Source organism: Mytilus edulis, chromosome 8 (genome assembly GCF_963676685.1).
Source record: "Mytilus edulis chromosome 8, xbMytEdul2.2, whole genome shotgun sequence".
Lineage (NCBI taxonomy): Eukaryota > Metazoa > Mollusca > Bivalvia > Mytilida > Mytilidae > Mytilus > Mytilus edulis.
In genome coordinates, this window is record NC_092351.1 from 87,727,106 (window position 1) to 87,749,741 (window position 22,636).

General features: G+C 34.6%; 1 long non-coding RNA gene across 1 annotated transcript; it reads left to right on the forward strand.

The window, feature by feature from the left end:
* Nucleotides 1-290: 290 nt before the first annotated feature.
* Nucleotides 291-15,648, forward strand: LOC139486572 (uncharacterized). The gene is made up of 3 exons (XR_011655606.1): nucleotides 291-550; nucleotides 1,673-1,780; nucleotides 15,490-15,648. It is a non-coding gene; the product is annotated as an uncharacterized lncRNA (long non-coding RNA).
* Nucleotides 15,649-22,636: the final 6,988 nt, after the last annotated feature.

Consider the following 22,636-nt stretch of genomic DNA (forward strand, 5'->3'; position numbering starts at 1 on the left):
AACGTCATTTTTATTTTAGATATTACTATCCGGCGGCGGCGGAAACTATTTGTACAAAGCTTTATATTTCAGAAGGTAGACGAGCTATATATGGTAGGCACTTAAAGTTAACCATCGAGAGACGTTAACCACCGAGAGTCGGTTTTTAGACCCGCCCAGTGCACCTAAGCACGCCTACTTTTGGAGCTCTTTAGTATGAAGATAAGAAAAATATACGAAATTACGGAACTGTATACCCTGTTTTATCCTTGTTGTTGGTGTTTCTTGCACATGCGCACAAAGCACGGTGATAGTTACGGTTACTGACTCAGGAACCTTGTATATTATATACGTTTAATAAACTGGATCCTTGTTGTGTTCAGTTATCGATACACTACGATGGAATTACGGACCAGTTTAACATAAACATGGTAAATAGATAGACAGCTGATAATCATAATTGATTAAGAAATAACCTGGAAGAAGAAATGAGTTAACTATTGATTACAACAGAGACGAGAATGCCATCGTGTTTGTTCTGCTAAAAAAAGCAGGAACATTGGAGTTTATGGTTAGATTTTAAATATTTATTGTCTCCAAACTGGGTAAATTTGATATAGTAACACCACCCCCCCCCCTTTTTTTTTTAAATAACTCGAGAACCACACATCTCGCTCGCTTAACAAAGTAACAATAAGAAATAATTATTGTTAGTTTCAAGAATAATTAATCGTCAAAACTTATCCCCTCCCCGACATCAAAGGAAGTTAAATGTATTATCCCAAAATTAGACCAAATTTTTATGATATAAGGACGTCTTGACAGGCTATTATTTTATTTTGTTTTGTTGGGTTTTTTTTTTGCTTTGACGTCTTCCTCCTGTATGAAAAAAAAACATAATAGACCCCCCCCCCTTTTTCCCCATAATATAGCTTTTTAAGAAGTCATAACTATTTGGACTACCCCTGAATATATTTCAGACAGACTCTTCTCTAAAAAAATGTAAACATGATTTGAGAGAAATCTTTGGAATAGTTTTTTAAATGATTTAATTATTATGTCATGTATATAATTGACATTAACATAGTTATAAACTGAGACTACTAGTATAACACATAGTGTTATAGTAGTCTCAGATATAAACTTTCCATTGTATTGACCAATATGACTAACTCATATGCTCTTTCCCATAAATGTCACAATATCAATATATTACAGTAAAACTGATAGTTTGATGACATTGTTTAAGACTATTGACCTCAGGTCAGCCTAAACTGAGTTTAAAACTGTAATTTATTCATTAAAACAGTTCAAGACATGTACCTTCTGAAATGTGATTGCATCAAAATTAAACCTAAGGCATAACATACTTAGTGTGCAGGAAGTGCCACCAAATAAATACTGATTTGTAAAATTAGATGATGATATTTGTGAAGTCAAAGATATTATAGCTAGTTATAACTGGTTTTAGATATAAATCTGAGTAAAAGGTTGATTTATATGTGCTCTTTCATGTTTAGATTATAATTTAAATTTAATCTTTTGAAGTTTTTTTTATAATATTAAGACATTAAAATCACAATTATTTATTTATACACAAAAAAATAATGTTTGTCCTTTTTTAGTTGAATGACTGTACACAAACATTATACACACATAATTTTGATAATTCTGTAATGTTTTTTTTCTATAGCCCCAGAATGTGACAAAAGACTTATTAATCCAGATTTACAAAAAATAGAAATAGTTCAGCTACCATAAGACTGCTATGACAAAAATTTTGCAGTTTCCAGAATTTGAGGTAGAGTATAGTTAGGAATAGTTTGATTATGCAGATGCTTAGTTTGCCATAAACAATTATGCCCTTGATACAAAAGCAGAGGAAACAAAAAAGTATGAAAATAGTTGAAAAAAGTAATCATTATTACCTAGTCATATACTGTAAATAGAAAAAGAGAAAAGCACTGGTTATGATTTGGTATTTTTAATAGCATTATCATTTGTCCATAACTTGGAATATATACTGGATTGAGCTTGACATTTATTTAATATCATTGACACATGGTTGCAAGAAATGAAAGATGGTAATTTAAACCTAGCAATTTTATTAAGATTTAAAAAAAAGCTTTTGATTTGGTAGAATATGACTTTCTTTGTTTAAAGCTCGACATGTATGGATTTAGTGAGACTACTGTTAGTTTTTTTAAGTCGTACCTGAATAACAAAAGGTATACATTTGTAATGTTAACTCTGAACAACAACATGTAAAATTTGGTGTTCCCCAATGTTCTATACCTTGTCCTCTATTGTTTGTGCTATTTATAAATGACCTTCCCTTATGCATTAAAAATTGTGAAACAGACCTATATCGTTGTATATGCTGATGACACCACTATTCATAAATCAGGGGGAAACATCTAGAAAATATAAATGATGATGTTCAAGAAGATTTATACAGGGTTGAAGAGTGGTGTAAAATGAATAACATGTTCATAGATGCAAATGAAACAAAATGTTTGATTACTGGAACAAAGCAGAAACTATTCAGACTTTTCAACCAAACTTGATAATAAATTAAAGTATTACAAAATTCATCATGTGAAAAAATATTAGTTTCAAAATTGACAGCCCACTAAGTAACTGGAGAAATCAAATTGACCAAGGTTGTGCTAATATATCATCCAGAATATACCATCTTTCTTAAATACATTTTTTTTTTATATAACTGCAAGAAAACATAATACAATGGGTGTTCTGCCCCTAATTGACTACTGTTGTATTATTTGGGATGAATGTAAAAATTGAGGGATAACAAGAATTTTAAAAATCCAAAAAAAGGGCAGCATGATAAATTCTAGATGCAGATCCGTTATCCCTCTTAGTATATAGGAGCACTATATTCTATGTTAACCTCCGCCAGTAGGTATAAACAAATACTGTTGATAGACGGTATATAGGAGCACTATATTCCATGTTAACCACCGACGGTAGGTATAGACAAATACTGGGGATAGACGGTATATAGGAGCACTAAATTGTATGTTAACCACCGACGGTAGGTATAGACAAATACTGTTGATAGACGGTATATAGGAGCACTATATTGTATGTTAACTACCGACGGTAGGTATAGACAAATACTGTTGATAGACGGTATATAGGAGCACTATATTGTATGTTAACTACCGACACTAGGTATAGACAAATACTGTTGATAGACAGTACATAGGAGCACTATATTGTATGTTAACCACCGACGGTAGGTATAGACAAATACTGTTGATAGACAGTACATAGGAGCACTATATTGTATGTTAACCACCGACGGTAGGTATAGACAAATACTGTTGATAGACGGTATATAGAAGCACTATATTGTATGTTAACTACCGACAGTAGGTATAGACAAACACTGTTTATAGACGGTATATGGGAGCATTATATTGTATGTTAACCAACGACGGTAGGTATAGACAAATACTGTTGATAGACGGTATATAGGAGCACTATATTGTATGTTAACTACCGACGGTAGGTATAGACAAATACTGTTGATAGACGGTATTTAGGAGCACTATATTGTATGTTAACTACCGACAGAAGGTATAGACAAATACTGTTGATAGACGGTATATGGGAGCACTATGTTGTATGTTAACCACCGACGGTAGGTATAGACAAATACTGTTGATAGACAGTACATAGGAGCACTATATTGTATGTTAACCACCGACGGTAGGTATAGACAAATACTGTTGATAGACGGTATATAGAAGCACTATATTGTATGTTAACTACCGACAGTAGGTATAGACAAACACTGTTTATAGACGGTATATGGGAGGCTCCCCCGAGCATTATATTGTATGTTAACCAACGACGGTAGGTATAGTCAAATACTGTTGATAGACGGTATATAGGAGCACTATATTGTATGTTAACTACCGACGGTAGGTATAGACAAATACTGTTGATAGACGGTATTTAGGAGCACTATATTGTATGTTAACTACCGACAGTAGGTATAGACAAATACTGTCGATAGACGGTATATGGGAGCACTATGTTGTATGTTAACCACCGACGGTAGGTATAGACAAATACTGTTGATAGACGGTATATACATTGTAGGAGCACTATATTGTATGTTAACCACCGACGGTAGGTATAGACAAATACTGTTGATAGACGGTATATAGAAGCACTATATTGTATGTTAACCACCGACAGTAGGTATAGACAAATATTGTTGATAGACGGTATATAGGAGCATTATATTGTATGTTAACCACCGACGGTAGGTATAGACATATACTGTTGATAGATGGTATATAGGAGCACTATATTGTATGTTAACTACCGACAGTAGGTATAGACAAATACTGTTGATAGACGGTTTATGGGAGCACTATATTGTATGTTAACCACCGACGGTAGGTATAGACAAATTCTGTTGATAGACGGTATATAGGAGCACTATATTGTATGTTAACCACCGACGGTAGGTATAGACAAATACTGTTGATAGACGGTTTATAGGAGCACTATATTGTATGTTAACCACCGACGGTAGGTATAGACAAATTCTGTTGATAGACGGTATATAGGAGCACTATATTGTATGTTAACCACCGACGGTAGGTATAGACAAATACTGTTGATAGACGGTTTATGGGAGCACTATATTGTATGTTAACCACCGACGGTAGGTATAGACAAATTCTGTTGATAGAAGGTATATAGGAGCACTATATTGTATGTTAACCACCGACAGTAGGTATAGACAAATATTGTTGATAGACGGTATATAGGAGCATTATATTGTATGTTAACCACCGACGATAGGTATAGACATATACTGTTGATAGATGGTATATAGGAGCACTATATTGTATGTTAACTACCGACAGTAGGTATACACAAATACTGTTGATAGACGGTTTATGGGAGCACTATATTGTATGTTAACCACCGACGGTAGGTATAGACAAATTCTGTTGATAGACGGTATATAGGAGCACTATATTGTATGTTAACCACCGACGGTAGGTATAGACAAATACTGTTGATAGACGGTTTATAGGAGCACTATATTGTATGTTAACCACCGAGGGTAGGTATAGACAAATTGTGTTGATAGACGGTATATAGGAGCACTATATTGTATGTTAACCACCGACGGTAGGTATAGACAAATACTGTTGATAGACGGTTTATGGGAGCACTATATTGTATGTTAACCACCGACGGTAGGTATAGACAAATTCTGTTGATAGACGGTATATAGGAGCACTATATTGTATGTTAACCACCGACGGTAGGTATAGACAAATACTGTTGATAGACGGTTTATAGGAGCACTATATTGTATGTTAACCACCGACGGTAGGTATAGACAAATTCTGTTGATAGACGGTATATAGGAGCACTATATTGTATGTTAACCACCGACAGTAGGTATAGACAAATATTGTTGATAGACGGTATATAGGAGCATTATATTGTATGTTAACCACCGACGATAGGTATAGACATATACTGTTGATAGATGGTATATAGGAGCACTATATTGTATGTTAACTACCGACAGTAGGTATACACAAATACTGTTGATAGACGGTTTATGGGAGCACTATATTGTATGTTAACCACCGACGGTAGGTATAGACAAATTCTGTTGATAGACGGTATATAGGAGCACTATATTGTATGTTAACCACCGACGGTAGGTATAGACAAATACTGTTGATAGACGGTTTATAGGAGCACTATATTGTATGTTAACCACCGAGGGTAGGTATAGACAAATTGTGTTGATAGACGGTATATAGGAGCACTATATTGTATGTTAACCACCGACGGTAGGTATAGACAAATACTGTTGATAGACGGTTTATGGGAGCACTATATTGTATGTTAACCACCGACGGTAGGTATAGACAAATTCTGTTGATAGACGGTATATAGGAGCACTATATTGTATGTTAACCACCGACGGTAGGTATAGACAAATACTGTTGATAGACGGTTTATAGGAGCACTATATTGTATGTTAACCACCGACGGTAGGTATAGACAAATTCTGTTGATAGACGGTATATAGGAGCACTATATTGTATGTTAACCACCGACGGTAGGTATAGACAAATACTGTTGATAGACGGTTTATGGGAGCACTATATTGTATGTTAACCACCGACGGTAGGTATAGACAAATTCTGTTGATAGACGGTATATAGGAGCACTATATTGTATGTTAACCACCGACAGTAGGTATAGACAAATATTGTTGATAGACGGTATATAGGAGCATTATATTGTATGTTAACCACCGACGGTAGGTATAGACATATACTGTTGATAGATGGTATATAGGAGCACTATATTGTATGTTAACTACCGACAGTAGGTATAGACAAATACTGTTGATAGACGGTTTATGGGAGCACTATATTGTATGTTAACCACCGACGGTAGGTATAGACAAATTCTGTTGATAGACGGTATATAGGAGCACTATATTGTATGTTAACTACCGACGGTAGGTATAGACAAATACTGTTGATAGACGGTACATAGGAGCACTATATTGTATGTTAACTACCGACAGTAGGTATAGACAAATACTGCTGATAGACGGTATATAGGAGCACTATATTGTATGTTAACAACCGACGGTAGGTATAGACAAATACTGTTGATAGATGGTATATAGGAGCACTAAATTGTATGTTAACTACCGACGGTAGGTATAGACAAATACTGTTGATAGACAGTATATAGGAGCACTATATTGTATGTTAACTACCGACAGTAGGTATAGACAAATACTGTTGATACACGGTATATAGGAGCACTATGTTGTATGTTAACTACCGACAGTAGGTATAGACAAATACTGTTGATAGACGGTATATAGGAGCACTATATTATATGTTAACCACCGACGGTAGGTATAGACAAATACTGTTCATAGATGGTATATAGGAGCACTATATTGTATGTTAACTACCGACGGTAGGTATAGTCAAATACTGTTGATAGACAGTATATAGGAGCACTATATTGTATGTTAACTACCGACAGTAGGTATAGACACATACTGTTGATACACGGTATATATGAGCACTATATTGTATGTTAACTACCGACGGTAGGTATAGACAAATACTGTTGATAGACTGTATATGGGAGCACTATATTGTATGTTAACCACCGACGGTAGGTAAAGACATATACTGTTGATAGATGGTATATAGGAGCACTATATTGTATGTTAACTACCGACAGTAGGTATAGACAAATACTGTTGATACACGGTATATAGGAGCACTATATTGTATGTTAACTACCGACGGTAGGTATAGACAAATACTGTTGATAGACGGTACATAGGAGCACTATATTGTATGTTAACCACCGACGGTAGGTATAGACAAATACTGGTGATAGACGGTATATAGGAGCACTTTATTTGCATGTTAACCACCGACGGTAGGTATAGACAAATACTGTTGATGGATGGTGCAAAGGAGTATTATATCGTATGTTACCAACGACGGTAGGTATAGACAAATACTGTTGATAGACGGTATATAGGAGGACTGTATTGTATGTTAACCACCGACGGTAGGTATAGACAAATACTGTTGATAGACGGTATATAGGAGCACTATATTGTATGTTAACTACCGACGGTAGGTATAGACAAATACTGTTGATAGACGGTATATAGGAGCACTATATTGTATGTTAACCACCGACGGTAGGTATAGACAAATACTGTTGATAGACGGTATATAGAAGCACTATATTGTATGTTAACTACCGACAGTAGGTATAGACAAATACTGTTGATAGACGGTATATAGGAGCATTATATTGTATGTTAACCACCGACGGTAGGTATAGACATATACTGTTGATAGATGGTATATAGGAGCACTATATTGTATGTTAACCACTGACGGTAGGTATAGCCAAATACTGTTTATAGACGGTATATAGGAGCACTATATCTTATGTTAACCACCGACGGTAGGTATAGACAAATACTGGTGATAGACGGTATATAGGAGCAACTACCGACAGTAGGAATAGACAGATACTGTTGATAGACGGTATCAAAGAGCACTATATTGTATGTAAACCAGCGACGGTAGGTATAGACAAATACTGTTGATAAACGGTATATAGGAGCAATATATTGTATGTTAACCACCGACGGTAGGTATAGAAAAATACTGTTGATAGACAGTACATAGGAGCACTATATTGTATGTTAACAACCGACGGTAGGTATAGTCGAATACTGTTGATAGACGGTATATAGAAGCACTATATTGTATGTTAACTACCGACAGTAGGTATAGACAAACACTGTTTATAAACGGTATATAGGAGCATTATATTGTATGTTAACCAACGACGGTAGGTATAGACAAATACTGTTGATAGACGGTATATAGGAGCACTATATTGTATGTTAACTACCGACGGTAGGTATAGACAAATACTGTTGATAGACGGTATTTAGGAGCACTATATTGTATGTTAACTACCGACAGTAGGTATAGACAAATACTGTTGATAGACGATATATGGGAGCACTATGTTGTATGTTAACCACCGACGGTAGGTATAGACAAATACTGTTGATAGACGGTATATACATTGTAGGAGCACTTTATTGTATGTTAACCACCGACGGTAGGTATAGACAAATACTGTTGATAGACGGTATATAGAAGCACTATATTGTATGTTAACCACCGACAGTAGGTATAGACAAATATTGTTGATAAACAGTATATAGGAGCATTATATTGTATGTTAACCACCGACGGTAGGTATAGACATATACTGTTGATAGATGGTATATAGGAGCACTATATTGTATGTTAACTACCGACAGTAGGTATAGACAAATACTGTTGATAGACGGTTTATGGGAGCACTATATTGTATGTTAACCACCGACGGTAAGTATAGACAAATTCTGTTGATAGACGGTACATAGGAGCACTATATTGTATGTTAACCACCGACGGTAGGTATAGACAAATACTGGTGATAGACGGTATATAGGAGCACTTTATTTGCATGTTAACCACCGACGGTAGGTATAGAAAAATACTGTTGATGGATGGTGCAAAGGAGTATTATATCGTATGTTAACCACCGACGGTAGGTATAGACAAATACTGTTGATAGACGGTATATAGGAGGACTGTATTGTATGTTAACCACCGACGGTAGGTATAGACAAATACTGTTGATAGACGGTATATAGGAGCACTATATTGTATGTTAACTACCGACGGTAGGTATAGACAAATACTGTTGATAGACGGTATATAGGAGCACTATATTGTATGTTAACCACCGACGGTAGGTATAGACAAATACTGTTGATAGACGGTATATAGAAGCACTATATTGTATGTTAACTACCGACAGTAGGTATAGACAAATACTGTTGATAGACGGTATATAGGAGCATTATATTGTATGTTAACCACCGACGGTAGGTATAGACATATACTGTTGATAGATGGTATATAGGAGCACTATATTGTATGTTAACCACTGACGGTAGGTATAGCCAAATACTGTTTATAGACGGTATATAGGAGCACTATATCTTATGTTAACCACCGACGGTAGGTATAGACAAATACTGGTGATAGACGGTATATAGGAGCAACTACCGACAGTAGGAATAGACAGATACTGTTGATAGACGGTATCAAAGAGCACTATATTGTATGTAAACCAGCGACGGTAGGTATAGACAAATACTGTTGATAAACGGTATATAGGAGCAATATATTGTATGTTAACCACCGACGGTAGGTATAGAAAAATACTGTTGATAGACAGTACATAGGAGCACTATATTGTATGTTAACCACCGACGGTAGGTATAGTCAAATACTGTTGATAGACGGTATATAGAAGCACTATATTGTATGTTAACTACCGACAGTAGGTATAGACAAACACTGTTTATAAACGGTATATAGGAGCATTATATTGTATGTTAACCAACGACGGTAGGTATAGACAAATACTGTTGATAGACGGTATATAGGAGCACTATATTGTATGTTAACTACCGACGGTAGGTATAGACAAATACTGTTGATAGACGGTATTTAGGAGCACTATATTGTATGTTAACTACCGACAGTAGGTATAGACAAATACTGTTGATAGACGATATATGGGAGCACTATGTTGTATGTTAACCACCGACGGTAGGTATAGACAAATACTGTTGATAGACGGTATATACATTGTAGGAGCACTTTATTGTATGTTAACCACCGACGGTAGGTATAGACAAATTCTGTTGATAGACGGTATATAGAAGCACTATATTGTATGTTAACCACCGACAGTAGGTATAGACAAATATTGTTGATAAACAGTATATAGGAGCATTATATTGTATGTTAACCACCGACGGTAGGTATAGACATATACTGTTGATAGATGGTATATAGGAGCACTATATTGTATGTTAACTACCGACAGTAGGTATAGACAAATACTGTTGATAGACGGTTTATGGGAGCACTATATTGTATGTTAACCACCGACGGTAGGTATAGACAAATTCTGTTGATAGACGGTATAAAGTAGCACTATATTGTATATTAACCACCGACGGTAGGTATAGACAAATACTGTTGATAGACGGTATTTAGGAGCACTATATTGTATGTTAACTACCGACAGTAGGTATAGACAAATACTGTTGATAGACGGTATATGGGAGCACTATATTGTATGTTAACCACCGACGGTAGGTATAGACAAATACTGTTGATAGACGGTTTATAGGAGCACTATGTTGTATGTTAACCACCGACGGTAGGTATAGACAAATACTGTTGATAGACGGTATATGGGAGCACTATATTGTATGTTAACCACCGACGGTAGGTATAGACAAATACTGTTGATAGACGGTATATATATAGGAGCACTATATTGTATGTTAACCACCGACGGTAGGTATAGACAAATACTGTTGATAGACGGTATATATATAGGAGCACTATATTGTATGTTAACCACCGACGGTAGGTATAGACAAATTCTGTTGATAGACGGTATATAGGAGCACTATATTGTATGTTAACTACCGACGGTAGGTATAGACAAATACTGTTGATAGACGGTATATAGGAGCACTATATTGTATGTTAACTACCGACAGTAGGTATAGACAAATACTGCTGATAGACGGTATATAGGAGCACTATATTGTATGTTAACAACAGACGGTAGGTATAGACAAATACTGTTGATAAATGGTATATAGGAGCACTAAATTGTATGTTAACTACCGACGGTAGGTATAGACAAATACTGTTGATAGACAGTATATAGGAGCACTATATTGTATGTTAACTACCGACAGTAGGTATAGACAAATACTGTTGATACACGGTATATAGGAGCACTATATTGTATGTTAACTACCGACAGTAGGTATAGACAAATACTGTTGATAGACGGTATATAGGAGCACTATATTGTATGTTAACCACCGACGGTAGGTATAGACATATACTGTTGATAGATGGTATATAGGAGCACTATATTGTATGTTAACTACCGACAGTAGGTATAGACAAATACTGTTGATACACGGTATATAGGAGCACTATATTGTATGTTAACTACCGACGGTATGTATAGACAAATACTGTTGATAGACGGTATATAGGAGCACTATATTGTATGTTAACCACCGACGGTAGGTATAGACAAATACTGTTCATAGATGGTATATAGGAGCACTATATTGTATGTTAACTACAGACGGTAGGTATAGTCAAATACTGTTGATAGACAGTATATAGGAGCACTATATTGTATGTTAACTACCGACAGTAGGTATAGACACATACTGTTGATACACGGTATATATGAGCACTATATTGTATGTTAACTACCGACGGTAGGTATAGACAAATACTGTTGATAGACTGTATATGGGAGCACTATATTGTATGTTAACCACCGACGGTAGGTAAAGACATATACTGTTGATAGATGGTATATAGGAGCACTATATTGTATGTTAACTACCGACAGTAGGTATAGACAAATACTGTTGATACACGGTATATAGGAGCACTATATTGTATGTTAACTACCGACGGTAGGTATAGACAAATACTGTTGATAGACGGTACATAGGAGCACTATATTGTATGTTAACCACCGACGGTAGGTATAGACAAATACTGGTGATAGACGGTATATAGGAGCACTTTATTTGCATGTTAACCACCGACGGTAGGTATAGACAAATACTGTTGATGGATGGTGCAAAGGAGTATTATATCGTATGTTAACCACCGACGGTAGGTATAGACAAATACTGTTGATAGACGGTATATAGGAGGACTGTATTGTATGTTAACCACCGACGGTAGGTATAGACAAATACTGTTGATAGACGGTATATAGGAGCACTATATTGTATGTTAACTACCGACGGTAGGTATAGACAAATACTGTTGATAGACGGTATATAGGAGCACTATATTGTATGTTAACCACCGACGGTAGGTATAGACAAATACTGTTGATAGACGGTATATAGAAGCACTATATTGTATGTTAACTACCGACAGTAGGTATAGACAAATACTGTTGATAGACGGTATATAGGAGCATTATATTGTATGTTAACCACCGACGGTAGGTATAGACATATACTGTTGATAGATGGTATATAGGAGCACTATATTGTATGTTAACCACTGACGGTAGGTATAGCCAAATACTGTTTATAGACGGTATATAGGAGCACTATATCATATGTTAACCACCGACGGTAGGTATAGACAAATACTGGTGATAGACGGTATATAGGAGCAACTACCGACAGTAGGAATAGACAGATACTGTTGATAGACGGTATCAAAGAGCACTATATTGTATGTAAACCAGCGACGGTAGGTATAGACAAATACTGTTGATAAACGGTATATAGGAGCAATATATTGTATGTTAACCACCGACGGTAGGTATAGAAAAATACTGTTGATAGACAGTACATAGGAGCACTATATTGTATGTTAACCACCGACGGTAGGTATAGTCAAATACTGTTGATAGACGGTATATAGAAGCACTATATTGTATGTTAACTACCGACAGTAGGTATAGACAAACACTGTTTATAAACGGTATATAGGAGCATTATATTGTATGTTAACCAACGACGGTAGGTATAGACAAATACTGTTGATAGACGGTATATAGGAGCACTATATTGTATGTTAACTACCGACGGTAGGTATAGACAAATACTGTTGATAGACGGTATTTAGGAGCACTATATTGTATGTTAACTACCGACAGTAGGTATAGACAAATACTGTTGATAGACGATATATGGGAGCACTATGTTGTATGTTAACCACCGACGGTAGGTATAGACAAATACTGTTGATAGACGGTATATACATTGTAGGAGCACTTTATTGTATGTTAACCACCGACGGTAGGTATAGACAAATACTGTTGATAGACGGTATATAGAAGCACTATATTGTATGTTAACCACCGACAGTAGGTATAGACAAATATTGTTGATAAACAGTATATAGGAGCATTATATTGTATGTTAACCACCGACGGTAGGTATAGACATATACTGTTGATAGATGGTATATAGGAGCACTATATTGTATGTTAACTACCGACAGTAGGTATAGACAAATACTGTTGATAGACGGTTTATGGGAGCACTATATTGTATGTTAACCACCGACGGTAGGTATAGACAAATTCTGTTGATAGACGGTATAAAGTAGCACTATATTGTATGTTAACCACCGACGGTAGGTATAGACAAATACTGTTGATAGACGGTATTTAGGAGCACTATATTGTATGTTAACTACCGACGGTAGGTATAGACAAATACTGTTGATAGACGGTATATGGGAGCACTATATTGTATGTTAACCACCGACGGTAGGTATAGACAAATACTGTTGATAGACGGTTTATAGGAGCACTATGTTGTATGTTAACCACCGACGGTAGGTATAGACAAATACTGTTGATAGACGGTATATGGGAGCACTATATTGTATGTTAACCACCGACGGTAGGTATAGACAAATACTGTTGATAGACGGTATATATATAGGAGCACTATATTGTATGTTAACCACCGACGGTAGGTATAGACAAATACTGTTGATAGACGGTATATATATAGGAGCACTATATTGTATGTTAACCACCGACGGTAGGTATAGACAAATTCTGTTGATAGACGGTATATAGGAGCACTATATTGTATGTTAACTACCGACGGTAGGTATAGACAAATACTGTTGATAGACGGTATATAGGAGCATTATATTGTATGTTAACTACCGACAGTAGGTATAGACAAATACTGCTGATAGACGGTATATAGGAGCACTATATTGTATGTTAACAACAGACGGTAGGTATAGACAAATACTGTTGATAGATGGTATATAGGAGCACTAAATTGTATGTTAACTACCGACGGTAGGTATAGACAAATACTGTTGATAGACAGTATATAGGAGCACTATATTGTATGTTAACTACCGACAGTAGGTATAGACAAATACTGTTGATACACGGTATATAGGAGCACTATATTGTATGTTAACTACCGACAGTAGGTATAGACAAATACTGTTGATAGACGGTATATAGGAGCACTATATTGTATGTTAACCACCGACGGTAGGTATAGACATATACTGTTGATAGATGGTATATAGGAGCACTATATTGTATGTTAACTACCGACAGTAGGTATAGACAAATACTGTTGATACACGGTATATAGGAGCACTATATTGTATGTTAACTACCGACGGTATGTATAGACAAATACTGTTGATAGACGGTATATAGGAGCACTATATTGTATGTTAACCACCGACGGTAGGTATAGACAAATACTGGTGATAGACGGTATATAGGAGCACTTTATTGCATGTTAACCACCGACGGTAGGTATAGACAAATACTGTTGATGGACGGTGCAAAGGAGTACTATATCGTATGTTAACCACCGACGGTAGGTATAGACAAATACTGTTGATAGACGGTATATAGGAGGACTGTATTGTATGTTAACCGCCGACGGTAGGTATAGACAAATACTGTTGATATACGGTATATAGGAGTATTGTATTTTATGTCAAACATCGACGATAGGTATGGACAAAATCCGACAAATACTGTATACAGACAGTGTATAGAAGTACTGTATTGTATGGTAAACACTGACGGTTGGTATGGACAATTTCTGTATCATGCATCAACTGTAAATAAAAGTATCATGTGAGTGACACAGGCTCATTGAAGCCTCTAGTTTTAATATTATTAATGTGGAGATCTGGTCTAATTTATCATTTTCTCTATTACATGCATGATAACTGCAACAATTGAATTGAAATAAAAGTGATAATATTTCTATTGTAGGTTATAAAGATTTAGTGTTTCCATACAAGTGACAAAGATTGAACAACAAAAACATCTCAAACTTTACAGGACAGAGTAGACTTTTTTCACTGTGCTTAGTTTTGTCTTTATGTCTAAATTATGATACCTTTGAAAAAACCAATAAAATATGGAATAACATTTATTTCTATCTTATAAAGTGGAGTGAAGAAATAAGGGGTCATTGAAAACATAAGAATATATTGCTATCATATATGCAGATCAGCAGCCCATACATTTGCTATAGCACATAAATATGGGACCAATAATTTCAAGTTGCCTTTAAAAAAAGACCTTATTAATGTTATGCGAGATACCACCAAAGACCACTAGGTGTTGATCAAATGATATTGTAAATAAGAGGGTTGTCCAAAATATTTCCAACAGCTGTTTGATATACACTACCTTAATCAAACCACAATGGTAAAAAACAGTTTTGGTCAGTCTTAAAAGAAGCAAATATAATTTAGAAAAAGTGCAAGCTGTTGATAAAAACTACAAATAACTGCCAGTCCTAAATGTGGGTGGAGATTACCATTTAGCACAAATGAGTTTCTGGACTAAAGAAAGTAATTTCGGCACAAACCGATTATACCCTTTCAAAAACTATGTGTAGTCCCTTTTATAAAAGTGGCAGATTATCTTTCTATCTAGAGTATCCTTGACAACTAACTGCTGCTCCTAGTGACGTTAGTCTTTGGTTTTTGAAAAGATTGGATATATTGTCACAATTCTTTTCTAAGGTTCCGGTCTGATAAACAGGAAGTAGCCAGATTAGCTACTAAATATATGCACACTGAAATATAGTCCCTTAAAATTCCCATGGCTGTGTACATGTTCAGATACGAACTATGAAAATTTTGTTTATATCTTTAGAGAAGTAAAATCAAGTATGTATGTCTTTAGTTTTGTCAAATTACTGTCTTGTTTTGTCCTGTTATTAGGTAACAGTACTGATACAATACTGTAAAAATACGGAGATGTGGTATGATTGCCAATGAGACGCCTACATGTATCCACTCAAGTTCAAATAAAGTGGATGTAAGCAGTTATATGCAACCATACAGCCTTCAACAATGAGAAAAATCATATCAAATAGACCCTTGTAAATAGGTGTTGATCAAATGATATTGTAAATAAGAGGGTTGTATATTTCATGACGGTATAATACTAAACCCCTAACAGGAGGGATTGTGCCTGATATTCATATGATGAAGACATAATCTTTCAATCAGTTTAATTAAGGTCTGGTTCTGGCATGTCAATAACTGCTAGTAGTCTGTTGTTATTTATGTATTATTGTCATTTTGTTTATTTTCTTTTGTTTCATATTCTGACATCGGACTCGGACTTCTCTTAAACTGAGTTTTACTGTGCGTATTGTTTCGCGTTTGTTTATTCTACATTGGCTACAGGTATAGGGGAGGGTTGAGATCTCAAAAAACATGTTTATCCCGCCGCAATTTTGCGCCTGTCCCAAGTTAGGAGCCTCTGACCTTTGTTAGTCTTGTATGATATATAATTTTAGTTTCTTGTGTATAATTCGGAGCTTAGTATGACGTCTATTATCCCTGAACTAGTTAGTATACATATTTGTTTAGGGGCCAGCTGACGGACACCTCCGTGTGCGGGAGTTTCTCGCTACATTGAAGATCTATCGGTGGCCTTCGGCTGTTGTCTGCTCTCACTACAAACTCCTCAGAGTCTGAATTGACCAGTTTTTGTGCTCGACCAGTAAAATCGAGCACACATTTTACTCGACTAGTCTCGACATTGTCTCGACTGTACTTAAGTGTACTCGACTAGGTCTCGACTTTACTTAATTAGTCTGATTCAGTACTTGATGATCTTTGTGTAGTCTGAAATGGTCTTGACCAAGACTCGACCTGTCTCGACCTGTCTTGACTAGTCTCGACCTGTCTCGACTAGTCTCGACTCAGTCTCAACCAGTCTCGACCTGTCTCGACTAGTCTTGACCTTCAAATTTAGTTTTGACTGGTGTAAATCAGCCCATCTAACTAAATTAAATATTGATCTTACAAAATTCAAGCTTATTAGGTAGTTTGATTTATTGCTGTGAAATGAAAGAATTTAATTTTACAATATGTAAAAAAAAAATTATTATAGAAAAATTCAGATAGGCATCTTTAATTTTTTTTATAACTTTTTCAAATCAACTTGGATTTTCATCAAACTATGCAGATATCTTAGATATATATCAAGCTTACTGAATCCCATCTCATTTAGTTTTTTGTTGTATTGCTGTAAAATTTAAGAATTAAAGTAATTTTGGTAAAAAAAAGCTAGGATTTGCAATTCGGACAAAATAGAGATAGTACACTTTAAATTTTTTAATAACTTTTTCAAATCAACTTGGATTTTCATCAAAATATGCAGCTATCTTACATATATATCAAGCTTACTGAATCCCATTTCATTTAGTTTTTTGTTGTATTGCTGTAAAATTTAAGAATTAAAGTAATCTTGGTATAAAAAGCTAGAATTTGCAATTCGGACAAAATAGAGATAGTACACTTTAATTTTTTTAATAACTTTTTCAAATCAACTTGGATTTTCATCAAACTATGCAGCTATCTTACATTTATATCAAGCTTACTGAATCCCATTTCATTTAGTATTTGTTGTATTGCTGTAAAATTTTAAAATTAAAGTAATCTTGGTATAAAAAGCTAGGATTTGCAATTCGGACAAAATAGAGATAGTACACTTTAAATTTTTTAATAACTTTTTCAAATCAACTTGGATTTACATCAAACTATGCAGCTATCTTACATATATATCAAGCTTACTGAATCCCATTTCATTTAGTTTTTTGTTGTATTGCTGTAAAATTTAAGAATTAAAGTAATCTTGGTAAAAAAAAGCTAGGATTTGCAATTCGGACAAAATAGAGATAGTACACTTTAATTTGTTTATAACTTTTTCAAATCAACTTGGATTTTCATCAAACTATGCCGCTATCTTAAATGTATACTAAGCTTACTAAATCCCAGGTCATTTTGTTTTTTGTTGTATTGCTGTCAAATTTAAGAATTAAATTAATCTAGGTCAAAAAAGCTAGAATTTGCAGTTCGAACAAAATAGAGATAGTACACTTTAATTTTTTTTACAACTTTTTCAAATCAACTTGGATTTTATTAAAACTATATAGCTACCTTGGTGATCTTACTAAATCCCAGGTTGTTATGAAGTTTTAAAATATTTTTTTGTCAAATTTAATGACATGACACTATACATGATTTAATTACATCAGTACACGTGAGTTTTACAGGTAAAAAGAAAGCCCTAACTTTTCTTAAACTCGTGTATTACTTATCTAGTGAATTAAAAGCCCTGCGATTTAGATTTAACAGGATGTTGCAACTTTGAATAAATGTTATTTAGAATTTAAACTTCTCTGGTAGATGTGATCTTTTTAATAAGTTTGCCCCAAGCAGAAGGTATTGCTTTATAAATCACCACAAATCAGAAGAACTATTTTAATAATTTCTAATGTTTCATCCCTTTTTGATATATTTATATAGTGTATATCAAAAGGAATAAAACATTAAAGGAATTATATTAATATTTTATATATACTTTTTCCCAAATTATGAGAAAAGATATATTTCTAATATCAGAGCTTTTTGACCTAGGTTAATTAAATTCTTAAATTTGACAGAAATACACCAAACAAAATAACAACCTATGATTCAGTAAAATCAATATATTGCAAAGATATTTGTAGAGTTTGATGAAAATCTAAGTTGATTTGAAAAAGTTATGAAAAAAATTAAAGTGTACTATCTCTATTTTGTCAAAACTGCAAATCGTAGCTTTTTTTTACCTAGATTAAATTAATTCTTAAATTTGACAGCAATACAACAAACTTTATAACAACCTGGGATTCAGTAAGAAGAATACATCACCAAGGTAGCTATATAGTTTCAATAGAATCCAAGTTGAATTCAAAAAGTTATAAAAAAAATTAAAGTGTACTATCTCTATTTTGTTCGGACTGCAAATTCTAGCTTTTTTGACCTAGATTAATTTAATTCTTAAATTTGACAGCAATACAACAAAAAACAAAATGACCTGGGATTTAGTAAGCTTAGTATGCATTTAAGATAGCTGCATAGTTTGATGCAAATCCAAGTTGATTTGAAAAAGTTATTAAAAAAATTAAAGTGTACTATCTCTATTTTGTCCGAATTGCAAATCCTAGCTTTTTATACCAAGATTACTTTAATTCTTAAATTTTACAGCAATACAACAAAAAACTAAATGAAATGGGATTCAGTAAGCTTGATATATATGTAAGATAGTTGCATAGTTTGATGAAAATCCAAGTTGATTTGAAAAAGTTATTAAAAAAATTAAAGTGTACTATCTCTATTTTGTCCGAATTGCAAATTCTAGCTTTTTATACCAAGATTACTTTAATTCTTAAATTTTACATTAATACAACAAAAACCTAAATGAAATGGGATTCAGTAAGCTTGATATAAATGTAAGATAGCTGCATAGTTTGATGAAAATCCAAGTTGATTTGAAAAAGTTATTAAAAAAATTAAAGTGTACTATCTCTATTTTGTCCGAATTGCAAATCCTAGCTTTTTTTTACCAAAATTACTTTAATTCTTAAATTTTACAGCAATACAACAAAAAACTAAATGAGATGGGATTCAGTAAGCTTGATATATATCTATTTAAAGATATCTGCATAGTTTGATGAAAATCCAAGTTGATTTGAAAAAGTTATAAAAAAAATTAAAGATGCCTATCTGAATTTTTCTATAATAATTTTTTTTTTACATATTGTAAAATTAAATTCTTTCATTTCACAGCAATAAATCAAACTACCTAATAAGCTTGAATTTTGTAAGATCAATATTTAATTTAGTTAGATGGGCTGATTTACACCAGTCAAAACTAAATTTGAAGGTCAAGACTAGTCGAGACAGGTCGAGACTGGTTGAGACTGAGTCGAGACTGAGTCGAGACAGGTCGAGACTAGTCAAGACAGGTCGAGACAGGTCGAGTCTTGGTCAAGACCATTTCAGACTACACAAAGATCATCAAGTACTGAATCAGACTAATTAAGTAAAGTCGAGACCCAGTCGAGTATACTTAAGTACAGTTAAGTACAGTCGAGACAATGTCGAGACTAGTCGAGTAAAATGTGTGCTCGATTTTACTGGTCGAGCACAAAAACTGGTCAATTCAGACTCTGAGGAGTTTGTAGTGTCTATGGTCGGGTTGTTGTCTCCTTGACACATTCCCCATTTCCATACTCAATTTTATAGTATGATTTACATCTGCAATAATAGTGGGAGATATTATGGACATAATTGTGCAAATCGTGATACAAGCATGAAATTTGGTATAAAGGTTAACTAAATGATACTTATAAAAAATCCGCTGCTGGCCAGAAAAAAAAATCAATTTTTCAAGATGGCCACCACACATTTTGGAAATGGCGTCATTACAAATTAGCCATTATTTGTTAATCCTTTGAAAGGTGTGTTATATGTAAAATCCAATGTTATATTTGATAAAAAGCAAATAACAGTTCTTAAATTACGACTAGACAATACATTAATGAAACTTTAGGTGACTTTCGGTTTCAAAATGTCGGCAAAAAAGTCAAAAATTTCGATTTTTATACTTTCAAGCAATTTCACAAGGGATGTAAACCCTGGAAAGATGTGTTATAGGTATAATCCAATGTAAGTTATGATAAAACGTTAAAAACAGCTCCTTAGTACGACAAAACAGCACATAAATGAAGAAAACGAGTGATTTCCGGTTCCAAATTGGAAGCAAATACGTAGAAAATATTTTAATAATTTTCATCAACTTAACAAATAATAACACTCTTTGTTAAGTTAAAATGCCTAGTTTGGTTAGAAAGACAGGTTGCTCGTCTTATAATTATCTGACAGTTGCCTATACAACAACCCGTACAAGGAAGGCCAGAACGGTAGCATTTACGGTCACAAAACAGCTGGATATTTGCCTCCGCATTTCAAAAGTTCCTGACACGAGGATGCAACGGCAGTCAAAAAAGTCCATTTCGGTTTCCAACTGTCATTGATTCTTTCTTTCATCCAACCCCAGTGTTCATGACTTGGTACATTTACCTGTCGAATACATGAATCAGGCTGAGCCCGAACAACTCCCTCTTGATTTACTTCTTTTGATGTGCTCTGGAAAAGAACCTCTTGTAGGCGAAATTGATTCACAATGCCGCTACTTCCTGGCAAACAATTCACATCGTGCCTCACTTAATACTTAAGCAAAAAAAAAGTCCTTTACATCTTGAAAACCTTCCATTGTTAGCCAAGGTGACAATTTCCCTTTCCCACGACAATTCGACAAAGTGTCATATCCACTGAATGCATGGACAAAAGGAAGGGTAGCTACAGAAGGACCAAACGCATTTGATATGTCACGTACAGGAAGCCATCAAAAGTCTTTATTCCTTCCAAAACCTATCCACAATGTGTTCTAACTAGTTTGGCGATTGCTGCAATTCTTGATACTATTGCATGTGTGTCAGTACTTCACTTCTCATAATCATGCCGAACATGGCCACACATTCGTGCATCTGCTTCTTCATGATTACAAGGGGTAGATAGGAAGTATCCTTATTGAAATTGCAAAGAATATTTTCACCATGAGTAACATACACATTTTTATAAGTCTCTTAAGAAACTTGAAAAATTTCATCTTCACAGAGAAAACTACTCCAAACCCTTGGTGTTCTACCAGAACCAACACCTTTCCATCTGGCACAAAAATAACTTGCCTTTGTCTTGTCACAGCCTTTAAATTATTCATTTAGTAAACATCAAATACAAAGTCTACCTGAATACTTATCGATGCAAGATTATATGTAAGGCAGTATGACATTATTTGCATAATCATCAACTATGTTTGCCCAACTTTGTGACCTGGAATGAACCATTGCTGCCCCACCGACGATAAATGCGTCCGAATTTGGATCAGCAAATCGCAGAATGTTTGAAGTAAACCCATTTGCAGCGATTTAATACAACTATTTCAAGAAACATCCTGCGATAAAGACGGAGGAGCGGTTTGGTTTTTATGGATAAAGAAATATTCC